Source organism: Tupaia chinensis, unplaced genomic scaffold (assembly GCF_000334495.1).
Source record: "Tupaia chinensis unplaced genomic scaffold, TupChi_1.0 Scaffold000129_1, whole genome shotgun sequence".
NCBI classification, from domain to species: domain Eukaryota; kingdom Metazoa; phylum Chordata; class Mammalia; order Scandentia; family Tupaiidae; genus Tupaia; species Tupaia belangeri.
The window spans coordinates 448,789-459,368 of NW_006159598.1; the positions used below are offsets into that span (position 1 = coordinate 448,789).

General features: G+C 49.7%; 3 non-coding genes across 3 annotated transcripts; all 3 read right to left on the reverse strand.

Moving 5' to 3' along the window:
- Window positions 1-759: 759 nt before the first annotated feature.
- On the reverse strand, window positions 760-850 carry LOC114007143 (small nucleolar RNA SNORD88). Its single transcript, XR_003548782.1, has one exon. It is a non-coding gene; the product is annotated as a small nucleolar RNA SNORD88 (small nucleolar RNA).
- Window positions 851-1,092: 242 nt separating this feature from the next.
- On the reverse strand, window positions 1,093-1,182 carry LOC114007141 (small nucleolar RNA SNORD88). The gene has a single exon (XR_003548780.1). It is a non-coding gene; the product is annotated as a small nucleolar RNA SNORD88 (small nucleolar RNA).
- Window positions 1,183-3,705: 2,523 nt separating this feature from the next.
- Window positions 3,706-3,797, reverse strand: LOC114007142 (small nucleolar RNA SNORD88). Its single transcript, XR_003548781.1, has one exon. It is a non-coding gene; the product is annotated as a small nucleolar RNA SNORD88 (small nucleolar RNA).
- Window positions 3,798-10,580: the final 6,783 nt, after the last annotated feature.

The window sequence follows — 10,580 nt, forward strand, 5'->3', positions numbered from 1 at the left end:
CGACGACGACTGGGAATAAGACACCCCTCTTTGAGGCTCCTAAACCTGGCATCAGGGGTGGCCTGCCCATAGGATGCTGGGGAGACTACGGGAGGGTGCTCTCCTGAGACGACTCCAGCACCTGAGGCCGTGACCAGATGCTGCCACGGCCTCTCTGACAGAGTCCGAGACACTAGGGGGCTTTGCCCACTTTCACCCTGGATACGTGCGGGCCACCCTGGATACGTGCGGGCCAAGGAGCCAGCCTATAAAGCCCCTGCATGTGGGCTGGGCCAGCATGCCCTCAACCACGGATACCGCCACTGGCAGTCGCCTGGATCTTGTCAAAGCCTGCAGCTTTGCCACGCCCTGACCAGCAGGCTGGCCAGCCAGGGCCACAGCTCCGAGGCATCCCTGCAGCAGGCATCATCTCCGTAGGCCCTGGGTGAGGGCGCGTCACCGATGTGGAGGAAACGGTCCACGGCAGCTGCCCCGCAGCGCCTCACTGTGGTACTCGATGGCATCACGGGTCAGGCGGACAGCCAACGCAGCTCCCGGGAGTTCAGAGACGGGACTGGCCCTGCTGGTGACCATGAGCTCGTCGGGGCTCTGCATGACAATCCACAACGGCCAGGGCGCGGTGCAGGCAGAATAGCTGCCCGAGCTGGGCAGGAAACGCGATGGCCCTGAGGGCACCATCCCAGGCACTATAGTGAGGACAGAGAGGAGATGCTGGGAAGGGGCAATGGCCAGTCCCGGCCCGGCACCTCCTCAGAGCTGGGGCCCCTCAGACCCCCGGTGTCAAAGGTCCCGGGGGGGGCACCATGTCCTCAGGGGGTTCAGAGCCCAGTGCTGGACATCACGGGGGTCCCCAAGTCACTCCGTCTCACGCTCTACAGCACAGCACCAGCCAGCACACAGGCAGAACACTCACCTCCAGACCTCGTGGCCTGCTCAGCTCCTAGGGCACATCTGTTGTCAGAAGGCTCCCGAGGGGCCGGGGGTGGGGTGGGGGGCTGGACGCTGGAGGAGCTACCTGTAGGTGGCAGGCAGAGCAGAGCTGTGTGGAGTGCAGAGGAACCATGGCCCCTGTTCATGCCCTCTCCAAAGCCGGGGCCCCTCAGACCCCTGGGTGTCAAAGGTCCCGGGGGGCACCATGTCCTCAGGGTGGTCAGAGCCCAGTGCTGGACATCACGGGGACCCCGGTACTCTCATCCTGCCTCTCCCAGCACAGGCCTGAGGGGAATGCCAAGGAGAGTTTTTCTCCCCCTCCAGTTGATTCAATTTATTAGGCTTTTCAAATGCCACCCAAGCTTCGGCAAAGCAAAATTTGATACTTCTTGAAACAATGCAGGTTGGGGCCAGCAGGTGGTGTGGTGGTTAAGGGCGCTGAACTCCCACATGGTAGACCACGGTTCAAGTCCTGGACCTAGTGGCTTAATTTCTCACCTTCTTTCTCACTCTGTCCCTCTCTGGGCAAATGAAATAACTAATTAAATAAAAGCTAAATAAAATAAAAATGAGGCAGGTGTACTGCTACACGACTGTCACAAAATCATCTCTCTCCGTAGGCACACACAGAGATGTACTAATGTGCATTAACAGTCACTCAATTTTAACAGTATTTTGGGGTATGTTAGGATTTTAAAGTAATTTGGTCCTGGGGGTGCCAGGCACCACACCCTGCCTCCCCTGAACCATCCCTCCCAATCCAGCTACAGACTGAGTGTTCTGCTGTGGTTTGTGGACAGTGGACCCAAGCTACTCCTCTGGCTGTGTCTCCCTCTGCAGAGACAAGTCATGCCTGGCTGGCAGGAAGCCTGGCAGAGCCCTGAGATGGCAGCCCTGTGCCCCTCAGCTCAGCCTGTCAGTCTGCCCACACTCAGGCCTACCTCCCCCAGCCTCCTGGGCCAGGGCACACAGCTTAGCTACTGTGCTATGGGAGGCTCAGTGGGGGGAGTGGCGGGGGTAACTACAGACTTTCTGAGACTGGCAAACGGCACTGGCCTCCGCCTGGACCAGAGCTCGTTTCCCGACGCTTACACATGGGAAGGGTGAGCTGAACGCGAGCTACCACTTCACCACAAACGCTTCAGCCTAAACAAGGTGTCCAAAGAGGCAACGGCCGTCTGTACTTCAACTGATTATAGATAAAAATAAATTTCGTCCCGTCATCTGGGTAATGGTTCAGGGGCTGGAAAGGCAGACGTGCCTAACCAGGCTGCAGGGACAATGTGGACTCCGCCTGGATAGCTCCCCTGGACTGTGCAGGCTCCCGAGGTCCCTGCTCCCCACCCCACTTGTCTGCCCACCTGGCACCTCCCCTCACCCTTACTTCTACACCATGCGCAAATCTCCTACACACTTGGTGCCCTGTGCAGGAGATGCCATCCCCTGGAACCCCAGTTCAATTCTGCCTCACTAGTTTCCCAGCTCCCGACATCCAAAGAGAATGAAAACCCTCCTAGAGCTGGAATACTTGTTTCTTTTCCAGTAATGCACAGAAACCAGTCTTAGGATTTCTTTCTTTGAAATGCTTACAATAAAACACTAATCCTTTTTTTTTAAATTTTAAGGTTTTTGCCACAGGGTGCATGCTCACCAGAGGGAAAGTAAGAAATCACCCCCCAAAGGGGCTGGCAAGTGGCATGGTGGTTAAAGGTGTTGGACTTCCACATGACTGATGGTGGTTCAAGTCCTGGACCTGGTGGTTTGCTTTCTCTCTCTGATCAAACTGGAAAATAATAAACTTAAATAATTCTTAAAAAAAAAAAGAAAAAAAAGAAAAAAAAATCACTCCCCAGAGCAGATGGCCACCCCACAATCCCTTCTCTCAGGATTTTGGGGACACGCGTGTACCCTGTGTGATTTTCTTTCTTTCCTTTCCTTTTTTTAGCTCTATTTCTTTATTATTTGATCAGAGAGAGACAGAGTGAGAGAGTGAGAAAGCAAACCACCAGGTCCAGGGCTCAAACCGTAGTTGGCCACGTGGGAGTCCAATGGCACTAACCACCATGCCACTTGCCGGCCCCAACCCAGTGATTTTCAAACTGTCTGTCTGGGACTCAAACTGCAGTCGACCATGTAGGAGTCCAGTGCCTTAACCACCATCCCACCTGTTGGCCCCCAAGTCCTGGCTATGATGTAAACGAAAGTCTCTTTACTATCAGCTGACATGTAAACGGCACACTGGGCCCTGACCAAACCATGCTCAAAGTACCCTGTTCTCAGCGTGAGCCGTGTCTAGGGAGATTACATGGAAAGTCATTTTCTTCTCTTCCACTGCTGAGCTTGAAAATTATGTTTCTGATTCCTTCCTGAAGCTGCAAACCTTTTCCTTCCAGTCTGTGCTTTCCTCATCTTCTCTACCCTCCATCTGGGAGGCGAAGATGACCAGCCCACCCGTCTGCACAGGACTCAGGTGTGCACTCCTGCTAGTGGGCACCCAGACTGTGCCCAACTGGGTTTCCACGGCTATGAGATGGCTTTCAGTGTGAATCCTGAGTACCAGGGCTGGCACATGACGAGGTCCGAGAGAAATCTGGTATGAAGCCACCCAAGGTCAGGCTGGGATATGTTAGGTCCGGGTAGATCAGCGAGTGGGAAGAAGGGTTCTTACCAGACAGGATGGTGGTGGGCAGCCCCTCAGCTTGAAGATACTCCTGTAACAGAGAAGACTGGTAAGGGTGGAGAGCTATACTCCACAGGCTGAGGACATCAAAACCGGGGCCCCTCAGACCCCCAGGTGTCAAAGGTCCTGGGGGAGCACTGTGTCCTCATGGCTAATTGGAGCCCAGTGCTGGACATCACGGGAGCCCTGACCACTCTGCAATCAGAACCAAAGCCACTTACCTTCAGGGACAGGCCTAGCTAACAGCTTAGACTGGGAAACCAACCACCTCCCAGAATGCCACAACCTCCCCATGTCCTAGGTCCACAGAGGTCTGACCTCATGGGACAGACCATGCCCCTCTCCATGAAAAGGATCCCAGTGTCTCCTCCCACTCCTGCCTAGTTTTGCATTTTTGGTCCTGGCTACATTTCCTAGTAACCCAGGACGGTGGAAGCTAATCACACGCAAAGAAAGCCCTTACACGAAGGGGGAATGAGAAGGAAGGGGCTACTCCAGGAACAGAGGCCGAGATGTAAGCATCGACCACCAGACCCTTTCACTGAACCAGATGCCTTAGAGTTCGCGGTGCAAGATTCTGGAGGTGAATGGAAACAAAAAACATCAAGCAGATGGCAGCACTAAGTAATCAGCCTCATTAAAGGTGACAACAGCCTTTTCATTAAATAGAAATGTTATTTTAGGTACGTGTTAACTGTTTTTGGTAAAACATGAAATTTGCTCACAAAACACTAAGCATGAATGAACCAAGTAAGACACACGCTGCAACCACACTTCCACTCACAGGTTCACATGCTGGAAGGTAATGAGTCTTCAGGTCCTTGCCAGGGTGCATGTGGTCATGAGAGCAACAGCGAGAAACCACCCCACAGAGGGGATGGCCACACAGCAATCTCCCCTCCTCCATTCTCTTGAAATTTTGGGCATGCACGTTATGATGTACAAAGTTAGGAGGAGACACCACAGACAGGGCCAAATTAAAGGAGTCTTCACTCAAAGCCAGCGGATACAAGAGGATTCACCACCCCTCTATACCTCCAGTTCCAGAGTCAGGGGGGAAGGGGATTACAAAGGCAAAAACCACATCCCATTCCTGAAAGGGGAGGTTTGCGCAAGCAGATACAGAAGCTAAGTTATGCATTAGGCAATCATTGAAGTTATCACAAGAACATTTCTACTCGAGGGGAGGACATCTGTATTCAATTAGAAAAAATTTAACAGGGCCAAGGGCCTCAAAATGGCGGTGCTTTCAGAAGGGTAGTACAGAGCTGAGTCCCCCTTGTCTGTCTCTTGGTACCTTCCCCACTTCTTTTAGCAGGGGATCAAATTACTGATCCCCAGCATCAGCTAGGGGGAGGAGGCGACAGTCCTCTCAGAGGGCAGGAAGTTGAACTGCATTTAAGCGCTGCTGGGTGAACTGGGTGAAGTGTCTCAGAACACAGGGACCCATAACCCAGTCCAGAAGAGTGAGGGGCCCAGCAATGGCACTAAGGAAAGTTGTCAACCAAGGGGACCATTCAAACATTTGCTGATACCAACTCTGGGGTTGTTCCTGCTGCCTTTCATGCAGTTCATTATTTTTCTCAACTAAGGCTAGGATATCTTTTCTTGCTTGTCCACTATACAAGGTAGCTTGGGGAATGACATGAACGAGAACATAGAAATGGCCTTTTGAAATGTCCACACACTTGGTGAGGTCATGCGCACAAGCCCACTGCATGTGGTTTGGGGATCGGTGGCTGTCATTCAGCGTGAGGACACGATTACAGAACTGCAAGTCTGGAGTTGTAAGTTCACTCCTGGAGGAGGCCCCCTGGCCTGGATATCCCGAGTTAAGCAGGTGGCCCAGCAGGTGCAGTTGCCTGTGGCTAGATCAGAGTAATTCGGGAGGAGTTGAGCTGCTATGCCCATGTAATACAGGGGCTTGGACTGCTGACAGAGCCAGCAGTCTCCTGCATCTGAGTGGAAAAAGAAGTTTAGGAGTTGACAAACAGTAGAGGACAGACAGGAGACTCCAGGAGGAGAGGGCAATGGGGATCTGCCCTTGTCAGGTGGTGGTAAAGAGGGACAGGAAGAGGGGGACCTCACTAATCCCTGCTAGGGGCCCTAAATTGGGGGTGGAGGAGTCTGCCACCTTTGAGTGCTAAGTAGGGCACCAGGGTCCCAGACAGATTGGAAAGTTGCCCAGGTCTTCCTGAGATCCCAGCTGGTGATGAGGGTTACCTAATGGCAATATTTATGGGGCTGCATTTCCCTAATGGGGGGGCCTCTGCAGTTCTGCAGCTCTCTCTGACCCTAGTCACCCAAAGAAAACCACCACCTGCCCAGGGCCAGGTTGGATTTGTCAAGAAGGTTGCACAAGGCCAAGAGGGGCAGCAGAATTCCCCCTATTATCAGTCTTGTTTGTGGCTCAGGCACAGATAAAGGCCTACCTTGTTCAAAGTGTCTTCTTGCCAGTAAGACCTGCCAGAAAACCAGCCCATCTAATTCCCCTGAAGTACAGGAGTGGTGACAACACTGTCGCAGAGGTCCATCACAAAATGTTCCTCTCTCGAGGTGTTAAAGGTTGGTCAGATCTGTCTTTGAGCTCCCAAACCGAATCTGCATTTCAACCAACCCCACAACCTAACAAAGCCCCAAACCAGAGCATTATTAGGAAAAGTGAGTCTTAGCTTTAGAGGGCTCAGGGTGTCTTTGATAGTCCATGCCGAGTGGTACAACCAGGTGGAAATACCACTGACCTTGACGGTGAGGTACGTCTCTGAGACGTGAACTTTTTTCACCCAGACAGAATCCCCTAGTTAGGAAAAGTAGACTGGATCCAAGGATGGGGGTGGGGGTGGGATGGCCTCCCAGAGGCGTCTATGGATTTCCTTGAGTCCAGTGCCTACAAGAACTCAAGCAGGGAGTAGTTACGAATCTCAGCTTTTATCTCTGGATGTAATTTAGCAAAGGGAGTGGGTCTCTCATACATGACTTAAAAAGGAGTAACCCCACCCCGTAAGGAGTACATCTAGCTCTAAGTAAGGCCAAAGGAAGAATTATCCAATTTCTACTGGTCTTTAAGACAAATCTGGTCAGTGTTTAAGGTCGTATTCATTTGGTTCTACTTGCCCTGAGATCTGGGGCTGATAGGCACAATGAAGCTTCCAATTTATATTTAAAACTCTTTACAAAGTCCTGGGAAATTTTGGCTGCGAAAGTGGACCCATTATTGAACCCCAGAGTTACAGGTAAATCGAACTAGGGGATGAGCTCCTGAAATCGCTTTTGTGCAACAGTGATTGTCTCTGATCTTGTTGGGAAGGCCTCAACTCCCCCCAAAAAAGTCTCCACACACACTAGCAGGTATTTGTACCCCTGGGCTGGAGGTCTGATTTCTGTAAAATCTATTTCCCAGTGTTCCCCAGGAGTGATTCCCCTGGACCTGATTCCCCAGGGAGCCTTGCCTGAGGGTTTATTTAGCATACTACCTATGCACAAGCAACACATTTTGAGATACCACCATCAACAAGGCTATCTAGATTAGGCATAAAGTATTTTCCTCTAACCAGCTCAGTAAGCTTTTGTTTTTCCCAGGTGGGTAATGCAGTACATCTGATCTGTGATGACTCATCCAAGGGCCTCAGGACTATTGGCCTGGTAGCTGGTAATAGCAACCATCCCTCGGGTCCTGCTGTTTTGGGGCCAATTTTTCTTCCTCCTAAGTGTAGGAGGGCAAGAATGGGAGGACAGGGTCTGGGATGGCCACAAGAACTTCCAAGTGCTCCACTCGCCTCAAGAGCGGCTTCCTTGACTGCCACATCTGCTGCTTGATTTCCCTTGGCCTCTTCAGAGCTCCCCTTCTGATGTCCTTGACAGCGCAAACCCTCAACGGTTCCGGAGTACCATACGGCTTCTAACAGGGTCAAGATGTCCTCCTTGTTCCTGATGTCTTTTCCTGCTAGGGTAAGGAGCCCCCTCTCTCCTTGTACAAAGCCCAGTGGCTGTGAGTGGTGGCAAAGTGCATACCTGCTGTCCTTGTAAATGGTCAGATTCACCCTGCCCATCGCAGGGCCTCAATCAGGGCCACAAGTCCTGCCTTCTGAGCTGTAGTTAGATTCCAGTTACAGGTAGACAGGGCAAGGGGACCCCCAAGAAAACCACTGTGAGGTGTGGCTCCGGACAATTCCTCTTTCCCAGTCACCCTTTCACATGCCCTTAGACATGCAGATGTTCTTAAAGAATTCATGGCCCTTTTCAATAGAACTCCCTTGGGTCAGGCACCATGTTCTTCTCTTAGACATGCAGATACTCCTGATAATGGGACTTAATTAGAGAAAGATCAAAAGGTGCTGGAGAGACATAAGCACATTCACTTTCTGAGGGGTGGGACCCTACCAGATGTGGTATCAACTCCAAACCAAACCATGAGATGGCAACCCTGAATTTCAGGCCCCCTCCTCTCTTCCTGGGATCTCTGATCTCACCCCACTTCCTTTAATAAATTCTTTTCTTTTAACCTCTCTACATGCCTGCATTTCTAATTCTTCCTGAATGTGAGACAAAAACCTGTGTCCCACTGTCGGGTGCTGGGCCTGATTACCCCTGTGCTCCTGCATCAAAACCTTGTTTTTCATATGATCAGGACATAATAAAGCAGAGAATTCTAAGTGCTATTAAAGAAGACTGATTTTTGTAAGCTTTAATTTTGGTTCTCTCATGGTTTAGTTATAAGACTAGCACCTAGAACCTGCAAAGTAAACCTTGTAACTTTGTAAATCATACCTGGCTGCTGTAATGTGCCCTGTGTTGTCCAGTTTTGGTGCCAACAGACTCCGAATTAACCCTTTGTCATTCCTAGGGTGCTCAGGGCTTTTGTTCATGGCTAGCTTGTTTCTTGAACTGTCATGTCTTTAAATAAATTCGTAAAAAGGATAGGTGCCAGTGTGTAGTAAAAGCTAATATTGCTAAGAGTTAAAAATCCTTGATAAATATGTAAAATTCTGCATTACAAGCTAGATGACCTTTCCAGAAGTGTCAGATTTCCCAGGCTGGACAAACAACGAGAGAGGGACTTCGAGAGATGAGAGACGGACTTTGGCAAGCCTAATATAATCCTTAAAATGACAACAACAAAAATAAAAATTCCTTAAAAACAGTAATTTTGGGGGGCAGGCAGGTAGCATACTGATTAAAGGTGCTGGATTCCCATATGGCTGACCATGCAGTCCTGGGCCTGGCGCCTTGCTGTAGCATCAAATTAAAATAGTAAATAAATAAATAATGATAGCAAATGAGATTAAATAATTTTTTAAAAGAAAAAAAGTCGGGACCAAGAGCTGGCATGGTGGTTAATGGTGCTGGACTCCCACATGGGTGACCATGGTTCGAGTCCTGGAGCTAACAGTTTGTTTTCTCACTCCCCACCTTCCCTCTCATCTCTTTCTGGTCAAATTAAAATAAATGAAAAAAAAAAAAGAAAAGTCAGTGTGGGCAGGCTGCATGGTGGTTGAGGTTGCTGGACTCCCACATGGGCGAATGCAGTCCATGTCTGGACCTGGTGGCTTGCTTTCTCATTTTCTCTCTGTCCCTCTGTGGTCAAATTAAAAATAAAGTTAAATGATAAAAAATTCTTTTTTTTTTTTTGGAGAGCTTTTTGCTACAGGGCACGTGTGCTCGCCAGAAAGAGAGACAGAAAGTGAGAAATCACCTGGAGGATGGCCATGCTGCAACCCCTTCTCTTCCATTTTCCTCTCAGGATCTTGGGCACGCATGCACATGAGCCTGGTGTAAGCTTAAGCCACCGGGTCCGGGACTCGACCCAAAGTCAATCTCATGAGAGTCCAAAAACAGCCGTTATGCAACTGCTGGTCCCAAATAAAATGAATTCTTAAAAATAGGGAGGAGGTCAGGACTAGCAGATGGCATAATGGTTACATCACTGGACTGCCATGTAGTAGACCATGGTTCAAGCCCCAGACATGCCGGGCATGTGTGCCTGTGTGCCCAAAATCCTGAGAGGAGAATGGAGGACAAAGGACTATGGTGTGGCCATTGCCCTGGAGGGTTTCTCACTTGCGGTCTCTCTGGTAAGTGCGCGCACCCTATAGCAAAAATCCCTCTTAAAAAAAGGGAGGGGGGGATACAAATCATCATCGTATACAGCATGTTGTAGAAGGTATGAGTAATGTTAAAGGTTTGAAAGGGGACTGTAAACAATTATATAATAAAATTTACCATGAAATTCAAATTACTATTTAAGTCCAGGACAGGTCCTGGACTTGAACCAGTTAGCCACATGAGAGTCCAACACCTTTAACCACCACACCACCTACCAGCCCTTCAAGTAACTATTGATAATCAAGGTAGACATTGTGCATCTGATCAAAAAATATAAGACATGTAAAGGTTTTAGTTGGTTATGCTGCTTAATGCCCTCCTACTACGTACAACTTAATACCTGCTTGTGTATTCTGATAGTTTGTTACTTGTGGGGACACGTTTAAGAGACAGAGTCTGAGGTGTGGGGACAGGCGCTGAGCAAACACCACATGCTCTTTTGGGGTTTGGCAGAACCTTGTAACTTGTCTTTCCCTGACCTTGGCTGTAGACAGAGCAAGGGTGGAAATTACTAGGGGCGTTCCAACAGACACATCTGATGGACTTCAAGAAACACCTTGACCCCAGTTAGTAAAGTCCAATCCCTGCCCTGCATCTGAAAGGTCCTTTAGACTTCTCTGGGTGTGGTGGTACACTCCTTATGGAGAAGTTTTTTAGCTCCTTCCCCACACCTAACAGCTAGTTCTCTGCGTTAGAAAGATGAGATTTACTCTAGATGGGATTACCACCAAGGGACACACCTTGCCTTGGGTGTGACTAATCCCTTATAGATTTGTTAAGGGCTTCTTATTGTCTGTAACCTGGCAACTAATCCATGAAGTGTCATGAAACATACATGTGTAATGTCTCCTTGTACTATAAGTAAAGA